We start from the raw sequence: 13,608 nt of genomic DNA, 5'->3' as shown, positions 1-13,608 counted from the left end.
TAACACGTCTTTTCTTGAATTCGTTCAATATAAAGTTTATAAGTCTTTACACTTTTATGGGATTAGGTAATTGGAAATGCCTTCTTATTACCGTATTCTGTAATTTATTATCTGTATAAATTACCTATTTGTAATCTAGCATGGGTATGGGGGTTAGCAGATCCGGACGGTGATGTTTCCCTCAATTAGACACACCAAAGTTGATTGTTACTCATTAAACCCTTTAAAAAAGTCAAAGGACTCTTCTGTGATTACGCCGTGACGATTATGTTTTTCTATTGCAATATTGATTCCAATCGTTGATCTTTTTAAAACCTTTCGAAAAGTAATGGTTCATACGTAAATAAACTATTCCCACGACATTCTACATAAAATTATTATTTAGAAAATTAAAATTTTCAAACTATTTTAAGATACTGTTGCTATTTTAAATTGGATCCTAGCTCGTTTTGGAGAAAACCAAACTGATCTAAAATCCTGTTCAAAACAGTAACATTATTAACGATACCGTTAAAATTTCCATATTACAGACTTCTGTAAGAATCAAACGAAGACATAAAAAATTCATTGTATTATACATTATACAGGATAGCCCAAAAGTCAGTTGACCACTATAAAAGAGAAATTTAATCGTATTTTTTCACTTTTTCACCAATTTCATAAAAACAACACGGTCCAAACTCGGTTTATGATTCATATTCATAAGCGCACAAAAACTACCCATCCTGTAAATATGAATCCATTAAACTGATCTTAAAAATTTATATAGAGGCATTAGTAAGATTTAACAAATGGACTTTTATGAAAGATTTTTGACAATTTTGTTTAGAAGGATTAAATGCTTAAAAATTTAAACTGTGATAAACATGGTAAGGTGATATTGAAACAGATTTTTTTTTTTAAACTTATTTACGCAACTTTTTAACAGTTGGAAGGTCTGAGAAACCAAACAATGTCTATGGACGAGTTAAGCTCTTCGTTCCATGACTGCCAATAAATCCATACCCAGAGGAAGATTAACTTTTACTAACCGAAGAACGAAATATGAGACGGGATCTAGAGCATTTTCCCACACCCATTATTCCCAGCAGATTTTATAGTTATTACACGTATTAAATTTAAAATAGATTTTTTAGCAGATGTTTATTTTTAACAGATGTTTCTATTGTAAACATAAAAGCACCTGCTGACTCTCCTTCGAAAAATGGCAATTATGAAATTAATCCAGTCGACGACGTCGCCATCTATTGTAGAAATCATGCATTAATCTGACCTTTTATTCCTGCTTATATACCGCAACCATCACACGATTCTAATTATTGATTAAAATTATTAATTTTCGTGATTTAATTAAATGGAAATTGTTAAAATTAATTCATGAATGATGCTAAAAGTAATTTCTGCACAGAGCCATCTAGCGTCTAAAAATTTAATTACAAATAATAATTATGTATAATTATTATCATCTTAAACCAAATTTCAATAAAAAAAATGCTATCCTTAAATATTTTTATAATTTAAAAGTTATTTTGTAAGCTCATAAGTGCCTTTCACAACGCAGATCGAAGCTTTATAACTCATTTTATAACATATTCTTTTTTTATAGTATGAAACCAGTTTGAAGAGATGACCCAAATATAGTTATCACGTCAAACTTAATTTTTTTATATCCTTAAATTATTAACTGTTATTAAAACATATAATTAGTAATTTGATAACTATTTTACAAAATAAAATGACAAAAAACCAAGGAGAAAAAAACCTGTATATTTGGCATGTACTAAATAATTTGCTGCTATTTAGCGCAACTAAATAATTTATAGCAATTTAACCATTTTTAAAACCCTATTTCTAATTTATTTATTTATTCAATAATAATAAGATATTAAAATATTTAAAAATGTATTTAATTAAAATTTTTTAAATATTTTCTATTATTTTTGAACAATGTTTTATAATCAAGCGCATGTATAAAACATTTTATAAGTTGTTAAACTAAAAAAAGTAAGATCATCATCATCGTAATTGTTAAAATAATTTAGAAAAATTTATTTTTGCTAGAACGAAGCGATAAAATAAATCAACTGTAACCAATTCACCATTACCAAAACACTTTTTGTGTGTGGAGGATCATCCAAATGGCTTTTTAGCTGAACATATGTATAAGAATGAATTATAACGTATGAATCATTGCATTGGATTTATCCGCGAGGCTTTCGATTCCTGATGGGCTATATTGTCGACCTCAATTTTAGCTTATCACGCTACAGAATTTATTCGATAGAAGATATTATATTGGATTAATTATTCTATAGAATTTTTAAAAATAGCTTCACAATCATGCGGTGTAAGTAATTAATGTTTTATGTAAATGAGCTTTTATGTTTATAACGATACAATTCACTAATTCATCTCTTTCTGACGACGAAAGCAATAGAAAAAAACTCAAGATTGTTAATGGCTAAATACATAAAAAATGTCCAATGAAATAATGGATGCTATACGTTTATTAAGATGTAACTGTTAGTTCTTGTTCGTTAATTAGATACTAAAACAATAGTAACACGTTAAAATATAGTAATCATTTGGTGGGTGAAAACTAAACAATATACGATTTATTCTTCTTATGTATTAATTAGGATAAAATTTTTTATTATTATTATTATTATCAACCCAATCTTCAACTGTCCTCTTAGCTTTTATATCATTAACTTTCAGTCAGACCCAATTACTCTCCAACTGGACTCTTCGACCATTCAGATTTCTAGAACTAATTAGTCAATCTCTCGCTCTTTCCTATCCCCTTACTTCATCCCCGGTTCGACAAAAACTGCTAGGAGTAATTAGTGCAATGTTACAGTGAAACTCAACGTCCTGTGGGAACTTCACTAGATTGTTCCTCTAATTAAAAGCACGCCCCTCTTGCTAATTGGAAGTCTAATTGCTACAAAAGTTCGCCATAAACAGACGTGGGGCGTATATCGTCTAGCTATGATGAGCTAAAAAGTTCCCCGGCATTACTTAACTCCCCCTACTGATTTTAGACATTACACGATGATTATGCATTTTTTAACTTAATAATTATTAAGCTTCACAATGAATTTTTTTTATGTCTCGTGTTTACTAAAGAATTTATCACTTTTGCGTGTTAAAGTATCTTGACATTCTCTCGTAACCTCTGTCAATCTTTCTAAAAAATTGCCCTTAGGAATACTTTCATTTTTTCGCAAACTTTTTCTAGGCACGTGACTAGAAGCAACGAATTTGGAAAATACCCTCCTGATTTATTTTTTTGCTATCACTGATTTATTTTAAATTTTTGGCGAAGGAATTTGATATTGTGAAACAATCCCTTTACGTCCCATTGTAAAACACGAACGCATAGCATTTTCCAGTTAGTTTATGGTGCGTGAAAGAAACACAATCTTCACTTTTACACAACACTGAACATACATTGGTTCCGGATGACGACCACTTGGCAGGAAAAGAAAAAAAAATGCCAAAAAAAGAAGAAAAATGATAATAAATATGACATTTTGTATTCAGTTATCGTTTGTAAAACCCATGCTGAAGTTTAAGAGTAAGCAAATAAATTGGCGCCATCTGTTGATACATGTTAACGTGAACAATTGACTGAAATTTCGCAACAGAAATTCAGATTATTATTGTACATAAATTTTCAAACTCTGTTAAGCTTTATATTAATTTATAAACTTTATTGATTCAATTGCTAATACATAATATACTAAAATATTATTCATTTACATAGATTCTATTTAGTAAAATAAATAATTGTATTCTCTTATTACAAAATAAAACTTGCTCCCTTATACAAATAAAAATTTTTTCCTTAACACATAGTTTATAAATATTTAATGAATACTTTCTACAGTTAGTTAACATTTCTTAGTTTTATTTTCTTTAAATTCATGAGTTTTACTGAATTCATAAAAGAACTTTCATAAATCAAGTTTCACAAATATATAAATTTCTTACTATAAGTTTTAGCTGCCAATAATAATAAAAAATGTTAATTGGTCCCATAATTACCTGAGACATCTTAAAATAATACAAAAAAATGGCACTGTATGGAATTAGAATTATTCAAAATTAGCAAATAGGCAAAATTGAAAAATATTATATCTTATGACATTTGCAGTGTTCCTGCTCCTTGGCCATAGCCATATCCTTTTGGTCCAAACATCTTTCCATAACAGGCTAGAAAAAAATAAAATTCTGTTATATTAAAAACAGTAGTATGAAAAGCTTTATGACATATTGCTTCCGTTTTAAGACACTTATTTAGTTATTTTCAAACAGCATTATGGTACAGTACTTCTTAAATTGGGGATATTCAGGAGTAAAAAGTTTTATATTTCTTGTTTATTTTATATATTTTTAAACTATATTTTATTTGAAATACATACATTTTTATTCTTTAATAAATTCTTTTAAATTGCATTTACTTATAATTATCATTCAACGTTTTTCATAAAATCTGTTTAAATTCAAAGCAATATGGATACTGCACACAAAATCCTAAACAAATATATTAATTATTGGGCTGCAATTTTAAAAATTGTGTAAATTCCCACAGTCATCCATTTGTCTGTCCTTCCTTAATCTTGAGAACGGAGTTCGATAGATGAAAGCTGAGATCAGATGTAGAAAGCTTAAGTGCAGGAGGCCCTGATTAACTATATGCAAACCAGAAGTCATATTATTTCAATTAAAAAATTTCCCCTGAAAGGAATTAGGTAGATGACCGTCACAACTCGATTGCTAAAGGAAAAGTTTGATGTACAGGGGCAAGACACTACCAATTTGAAGGTGGAGAGCATATACTTTAAATTAAAAAATATAATTAAAAATTGCAGCCCAGCATTGTGATGATGTCACAATAATTTATTACATATAAATAATTTAATTATAAATATATTCAGTATTTGATTTTAAACATTCAAATTATAGCTATTAAAAAAAGAGAGAAAACTTGCCATAATTTATTTTTAAAAAAACAATATTTCAATAAGATTCAGTACTAAAGTGACTAAAATAAAAGACTGATATGCTGCTTTCTGTGCTAACTAGATGTTTCTTAATTACAAAATTATCAAACTATTTTCAGTTTTTACCCATTTTCTGAAAATGAAGAGAGTTTATTTTAAAATATTGTGAACTGATTAAATGATTTTTGAATTAAGGTTAATCATTCTTGAATTTCTTGTCAGTTGTTTTAATGATCATTATCATAAAATATTATAATTTTATAAATTACTGACATATATTTTTCAATAAAACAAAATTTTCTTAAAACCTGTAACTGTACAAATATCTTTGCTAGCATTTCCATTCAGTTCAGAGTGACCTTTAAAGAAGTGAGTTGTAAAAAGCCATTCCTCTAAAAACCATATATATTTTATGAACAGACCATTTGGTGGTTTTTATAAAATATACAGTATCAATATTCCACATTTCAACAGCACAAAAATAGACCAACTTCACAAACAGATCAGAAACATTAGCAATTATTTTAGTGTACTGTAGTTGTATGTTTAATAATTTCTTCAATTGAAAAATATCATCATCCATAATAGTGTGTTTTGTGTTAACAAGCATTTCATTAAATTGTGTTAACAANTAGCAAGAATGTGGTCGAGAAGAGCACATTTTATGATTCGCCAAATTCTTTAAGTGAATGGATTAAAAATAGAAGAAGAAAAATACCACGGAAGTGACGTCGTTATATCGATTATGAATGAAAGAATCTGATAATAAAATATATATATATATATATATATTTTAACTGGAAAAGGAAAGAAAAATGCCAATAAATACAATTGCATAAGAGTAGGCGTAGATGAAATCATAAACAACTTACTTCGATAATAAATAAATAAATAAATAAAGGTGTGTTACATGAATTCAAAACTGACAATTACATGAATAGCATTTTTTATTTTTATTAGGTAACTGGGAAAGTCATTCTTACAACTTCATGTTCTTCCTGTTCATTAGTCTTTTATCTGAATTTCTGAATTGTCAATTAAATTTGTTCTTAATTGGATCCTAGATATTTTTTCCTCGGACTTTAGTCAAGTAATTATTGCTCCATTTCCGTTTTTTCCACGTGGACAATTCAATTTTGCTCACCAAAATCACTGCTTCAATTGTTCTTATAATAAGCATTCCCTTTCGGATTTATTTATTTTTTCTTTAAAAAAAAATAGCTAAAATTTTATTTAAACGTCAAAATGTTAAAAGGAAGAAAATAAAATACGTTTAATAATATTTAATTATATTTTTATTATTTAAAAATACAAGAAAGTATTTTTAATCTTTTATGAAACAAAAGTTTATGTATTAAATTTTGAAATCAAATTTCAAGGAAGTAATTCAATTTCCATTTCATGTTGCATTCCTTAGTAATTTGCGTGATCTTTGCTATTTAAAATAATTTTTTCCTTCATGTTTTCCCTCTTTTTTTTTACAGAAAAGAAAGATTTTATCGTAATTTATATTTTCCAAAAATAGTTTACATACATTTCCTTAAAGAGACAAGGCAATTTAGAGTATGTTTTACTACTACGTGACGAAACTTTTTTTTTGTTTCCTGCAATTAATATGGCGCAATTAATAATTATATGCCAAAAACTTTCGTCCAGAAATCTGAATACGCTTGGATTTACATATTATAAAATCTAATTCTGCAAAATTAGTATAATTCATTTGGAAAGCTTAACTGATGGATTTCATTTTCCTAGACTTAATATATTTCTCCCTCCCTAAATCAACGGATAGACAACTAAACGACATACATATGAATTAAGGCATTATACAATATTCTATACTTCACAGTAGTATATTCATTGTTAAAATTACCATTATATTGTACAGTACATTCGTATACTTTATAGTAGTTGGTATTAATTAAAAATAATAATGTATTTTATATATAAACCACACATTTTTCATTCTCGTTCTCTTTTAACAGTAACCTTTTCTTCTTTGGATCTTCTAAAATATTCTTTTTCTCTATTTTTTTTATAACCGATGTATTTCGAACGGGAAAAAGGAATCGAGCAAAGTAAGAGAAAATTACAGGAGATTAGTAATAAGTTGTTCCCCTGACAAAACTTGATATGGCGCACACTTACAACGATGGTGTAAAGCGCCCCGACCATTATGAAAGTGATGGTTCTCGGTGAGACTGTTTGTGGATATGACAGGTCTCGCGCTAACACCGTCACCTGTTCGTAGCAGCTGGTGTAAACATCGGGATTAGTCATGTGATGGGGATGGGATTACTGTATCCATCGATGAGGATTTAGCTTCTAGTGCACCATCTACGAGCGATGTCATGGAAGATAAGCGGTCATTACCAGGTGGACGAGAATGGAGGATTTTACAGGCAAATGAGAATCCTGTCAGATGAGAGGGCACGAGTGGATAAATGACACGAAACTTCCATATAGCAAAGTTCTGTAATGAAAAGGGTACAAACGAACATTTCATTCCGCGCGGATGATATATCGGGTGAATTCGATAGATTTGGAGCGAAGCCGAATAGAGAATTCGGCTAATATCGATTGTATGGTATCAAAAAATAATTTTTAAACTTAAAATTTAATGTTTGAAAGAGAATTAAGTGCCGGAATGTGTTTCGGTTTTTAGTAGTGTTAGCTATTGGAAAAAAAAGAAGGAACACTTAAATATCCTATATAACATTTAATGTAAATTAGTTGTGGAAGAATGTTTTTTGGAGAGAAATAGCGTGACGTCTAGCGCCGCTTCAAACGGGATGCGAAATCAATGTAGGTAAACGCGTTGCGCTCGTTCGGACTTTAGTGAGTTGTCGGGACGGAATATTGGCGGAGAAAGGAGACGTGGAAAAACGGGAGAGAGATCTTTCCAAGTGCAATCGATCGATGAAGGTAAAAGGCAGGCAGAGAGCGGGACAAGAAAATCCGAGCGATTTATGTCCAGTCCGAAGGAGGAGGATTATTTCGGGTTATATACAGTCTCACCGTAAATTGAGTTGCTGTCGCGTTTCCGACCAATGGAAAAATAATGCCTCGGCCACTTCGGACGTCCATTATACGTCTCGCCGCTTATCCCCCTCTCTCTCTCTTCTCTTGCATCGCAGCTCGGTCTAGCGAACCGTAAAGCTATCACGAACGGGAGAAACGGGAAGGGCTTATTGAGAACGGGACAAACAGGGCTGAGGGGGGTAATAAGGTTTTTGCCGGAGAATGCGCCGAACACGCTTACAAAGCGCCGAAACCTAGCAGTGAAGAGGGGATTGAAGCGAATGACTGTTTTCGAATCTCATCCCCTTCAATGAATCGTTGGTCTCGTGTGACTATCGTTATCTCGTCCGCCACTCTGACTGGATCTAGTCCTCCTCCCAGCAGAAAGTAAATAACAGGATGACCTGACGGACGGCTCCTGTCACGTCCAGAAGTGAGGAGAGTGACTCAAGTGTTACAACCCTCCCTTCGGCAGCGCATTTAATTAATCGCTATAGAAAACATAGCGAGATTTTAATCGAGTGCAGCACAAAATGTAACCATCCGCACTTCAATTATCTAGCGGCGCAGTCTATTCACCGATGCATCATCTATGCATCTTAATTTTCCTTAATGCACGTTTTTGGCACATCGTTACACAAACTATCAGCCCGTGCCATATTATCCCGGTCGTTGCGGAATCCTATTATAAGAAACCAACGTGTGCGGAACAGAATAACACCGGCAATCCCAGAGTAGGGAATACACTATTTTGCAATTCGCAAATACAAATGGTAAAAGGATTCGAACTCGCTAGGGAGTGTAATGTTACATGAGGGGAAAAGTCCGAGAAAATGTTATGGATAAAACATCCGACCCGGTATGGAGAAAAAGCGAAAAAAGATAACTGATGGAAGCGCGGTTTCCTCACGCGCGCGCGCCACCCGGGCCTTTACCGTTTTCCCTGGAGGTTGAAGGTGAAAGTGGGTCTAAAAGCACGGGTGGCGTTCGTTAATGCGTCCCTTTTCGGGTAATAAGATAAAGAGGCCATCACACCGTAATGTTCTGCCAGAGGCTCTTACCTAGTAGGATCGAACCGGGTCCGCGTTTAGCCTACCACTTACCGCCAAGGTGTCATTAAAGCTGGCACAACTGGCTTGCTAAAAGCCTTCGCCGTACAAATCTCTTCTTTTTTTTTTGCCTTCCCCACCTCACCGGCGTTCGTTTCCCATCAACGTCTTTCTCTCCATTACGAAAAGGACGACATCGAGGAGCGCAAATGCGACTTGTTTTATCGTCGTCAGCGGGGAAGGGCGTAAATGGAAAAGGGGATGGTGCTAGCGAAATGGATGTACCAGTCTTGTTTTATTGGCTTATAAAACAACGGGTGGCTCGCAGCTGAAAACACTGCGCCGCGGCTCTTCTCTCACCTGAAGAGCCAAAGCCCGAAACAACCCTTCCGGCTGGCGCTACTACTTTGCATCCTCTTTATTACGATAGCGAGAAGTGGAGGTAAAAAAAGAACTAAAGCAGTTTGAGGTTAGGTCGTTGCAAGAAAAGAGGACGTAAAGACGATGCGTGAGCAGAAAACTTGAATACGTTTAACATCGACCTGCCGAGACCAGACACAGAATGAAACAAACCCAATCCGTCCGATGCCAAATTACGAACAGCTGGCATAAAGATGGAAGGCAGAAAACGGCGCAACTAATAAACCGCCCGACCCGTAATTAATGATAATATCGGCATATTTCCACGCACGTGCCTAATTTCTCATCCACTCCAAATAAACTTTTCCTACTTTTTAATTGAGTCAAGTCCACCTCCTTTCTTCCGATAAAAACTCCGCAGCGTAATTTAAAGTAAACGAATTTCGTTACCGTACATTTACGTCTTCACATCCCTCCTACGGGACGATTTCGTGTTTTTCTACGGGAAATATTCGACGAATTTCCACACTTTTTGTAGTTAAAAAGGTAGCGATTTTCCGGTAGCGTTCACCGTATTTGCCCGCAGACGAACATTTCGACACTCTTGTTTCCGCCTAAGCCTAAACACATAACACCATCCACAAATTACACAATATCTAACTCAATAAGCAATAAAAGACGGTCTTACCTTAATACGGAACCTTCCGATCAGTACATCTTCGTCGGCTAATGTCGAGAAGTGCGGCAACTTACGTTACAAATGCAATTCGGTAGGTAAACAGAAACAAAACGTTCGAACCGATCGCCAGCTGAGCGCCGAGTGCGGCGTCCAACCGACCTTCCCACAACTCACCGCGCTAGACGTCACCGAGTCACGTGAGCGATGACGTGCGAGACGCGGCGATGTCAGATCACGTGATCGAGCGGTTTTTAAAATGGCGCACAATTTCTTTATTTAGAAATATTTTTCTTTCTTTCTTTCGTGCGGTTAATTTACTCTTTTTGTGCGGTTTGATGTGCTGGAGATGTTCAAAAATATATAAAATTTATTATTATTTTTGTAGCCGATCTATTTGAAAGGATCATTGAATATTTTTCCCCCATCTTCGGGAATAAATGGATTAGCCCCAAATATTATTAGGATTTCCTTTTTATATCCTGTTTAAAAGATTTACAGATTATTTGCACTAAAAACAAGAATGGAATACATATGTTTTTCTGTAAAAAGAACCCTACTTCTACTTTTTCTTAAATATTTTTCCATCTTTTTCGATGGTAACGCGATTATCTTCTATCGCCATAAAAATTGCGATCGATCTTGATTTGATTCCTCTTATCAAATTCTTTTTACGACATATGCCAAAATTTATAACCAACCTGCGATCTAACCTACTTTTAAATATGTCTTTCTTATTTGTTCATTGATAAATCCCAGAATGGTTAGTTAAGAGAGGAAAACAAGATCGATTTAAATTATTTAATCCCGCGTAAAATAAAAAAGAAACAATCCCAATATAATTATCCTATCTGCAGTATTAGTAAGAGGAGGGGAGCTGGAATCCCCGTGATACTTATTCCATCCTAGATCAGCCCTGGTCTAGATTATCAACGTTTTCAAGTTAAACTTTATCTCCCAAGTGTCAATTCGAACGTTTCTCTCTAATAATTAAATTTGGTACGGAGAAGAGATCGTATTTGTTCTCAACCTTTAATTACGAACTGTGAGGGGGAGAAAAGAAAAAGGAATAAAGAATCCTTTTCCCTCCCCCTTTGCTCCTATTCTACTCTGACGACGGTCATTTCATTAAAACCTTTACACCATTAGATAAATTGAAATTTATCTATTGACGAAGCCGTTATTAAGGAAATTGTTACAGTGGAGTAATTGAACAATGTGCCTAATGAAGCACAGACCTTAACGGGGTAGCGCCCCTGGTCTCTTCTCCTTTTCGTATCGCTCTAGCATCTAAATTAACGGCAAACCGTTAAGAATGTCTTGCAATAACCTCTTCTTTCTTTATGTTTAACACGTCTTTTCTTGAATTCGTTCAATATAAAGTTTATAAGTCTTTACACTTTTATGGGATTAGGTAATTGGAAATGCCTTCTTATTACCGTATTCTGTAATTTATTATCTGTATAAATTACCTATTTGTAATCTAGCATGGGTATGGGGGTTAGCAGATCCGGACGGTGATGTTTCCCTCAATTAGACACACCAAAGTTGATTGTTACTCATTAAACCCTTTAAAAAAGTCAAAGGACTCTTCTGTGATTACGCCGTGACGATTATGTTTTTCTATTGCAATATTGATTCCAATCGTTGATCTTTTTAAAACCTTTCGAAAAGTAATGGTTCATACGTAAATAAACTATTCCCACGACATTCTACATAAAATTATTATTTAGAAAATTAAAATTTTCAAACTATTTTAAGATACTGTTGCTATTTTAAATTGGATCCTAGCTCGTTTTGGAGAAAACCAAACTGATCTAAAATCCTGTTCAAAACAGTAACATTATTAACGATACCGTTAAAATTTCCATATTACAGACTTCTGTAAGAATCAAACGAAGACATAAAAAATTCATTGTATTATACATTATACAGGATAGCCCAAAAGTCAGTTGACCACTATAAAAGAGAAATTTAATCGTATTTTTTCACTTTTTCACCAATTTCATAAAAACAACACGGTCCAAACTCGGTTTATGATTCATATTCATAAGCGCACAAAAACTACCCATCCTGTAAATATGAATCCATTAAACTGATCTTAAAAATTTATATAGAGGCATTAGTAAGATTTAACAAATGGACTTTTATGAAAGATTTTTGACAATTTTGTTTAGAAGGATTAAATGCTTAAAAATTTAAACTGTGATAAACATGGTAAGGTGATATTGAAACAGATTTTTTTTTTTAAACTTATTTACGCAACTTTTTAACAGTTGGAAGGTCTGAGAAACCAAACAATGTCTATGGACGAGTTAAGCTCTTCGTTCCATGACTGCCAATAAATCCATACCCAGAGGAAGATTAACTTTTACTAACCGAAGAACGAAATATGAGACGGGATCTAGAGCATTTTCCCACACCCATTATTCCCAGCAGATTTTATAGTTATTACACGTATTAAATTTAAAATAGATTTTTTAGCAGATGTTTATTTTTAACAGATGTTTCTATTGTAAACATAAAAGCACCTGCTGACTCTCCTTCGAAAAATGGCAATTATGAAATTAATCCAGTCGACGACGTCGCCATCTATTGTAGAAATCATGCATTAATCTGACCTTTTATTCCTGCTTATATACCGCAACCATCACACGATTCTAATTATTGATTAAAATTATTAATTTTCGTGATTTAATTAAATGGAAATTGTTAAAATTAATTCATGAATGATGCTAAAAGTAATTTCTGCACAGAGCCATCTAGCGTCTAAAAATTTAATTACAAATAATAATTATGTATAATTATTATCATCTTAAACCAAATTTCAATAAAAAAAATGCTATCCTTAAATATTTTTATAATTTAAAAGTTATTTTGTAAGCTCATAAGTGCCTTTCACAACGCAGATCGAAGCTTTATAACTCATTTTATAACATATTCTTTTTTTATAGTATGAAACCAGTTTGAAGAGATGACCCAAATATAGTTATCACGTCAAACTTAATTTTTTTATATCCTTAAATTATTAACTGTTATTAAAACATATAATTAGTAATTTGATAACTATTTTACAAAATAAAATGACAAAAAACCAAGGAGAAAAAAACCTGTATATTTGGCATGTACTAAATAATTTGCTGCTATTTAGCGCAACTAAATAATTTATAGCAATTTAACCATTTTTAAAACCCTATTTCTAATTTATTTATTTATTCAATAATAATAAGATATTAAAATATTTAAAAATGTATTTAATTAAAATTTTTTAAATATTTTCTATTATTTTTGAACAATGTTTTATAATCAAGCGCATGTATAAAACATTTTATAAGTTGTTAAACTAAAAAAAGTAAGATCATCATCATCGTAATTGTTAAAATAATTTAGAAAAATTTATTTTTGCTAGAACGAAGCGATAAAATAAATCAACTGTAACCAATTCACCATTACCAAAACACTTTTTGTGTGTGGAGGATCATCCAAATGGCTT

The 13,608-nt window shown here is 32.3% G+C and overlaps 1 long non-coding RNA gene across 1 annotated transcript; it reads right to left on the bottom strand.

The window, feature by feature from the left end:
• Positions 1-5,813: 5,813 nt before the first annotated feature.
• On the bottom strand, positions 5,814-10,310 carry LOC111642230. The gene is made up of 3 exons (XR_002759528.1): positions 10,128-10,310; positions 9,811-10,059; positions 5,814-6,214 (listed from the first exon to the last, which is right to left on the bottom strand). It is a non-coding gene; the product is annotated as an uncharacterized LOC111642230 (long non-coding RNA).
• Between the last annotated feature and the right edge of the window lie 3,298 nt (positions 10,311-13,608).

The sequence above is a fragment of the Centruroides sculpturatus genome, unplaced genomic scaffold, assembly GCF_000671375.1.
Source record: "Centruroides sculpturatus isolate CEXI.00-Female unplaced genomic scaffold, Cexi_2.0 scaffold457, whole genome shotgun sequence".
Lineage (NCBI taxonomy): Eukaryota > Metazoa > Arthropoda > Arachnida > Scorpiones > Buthidae > Centruroides > Centruroides sculpturatus.
This window is presented reverse-complemented; position numbering and strand designations above follow the sequence as displayed.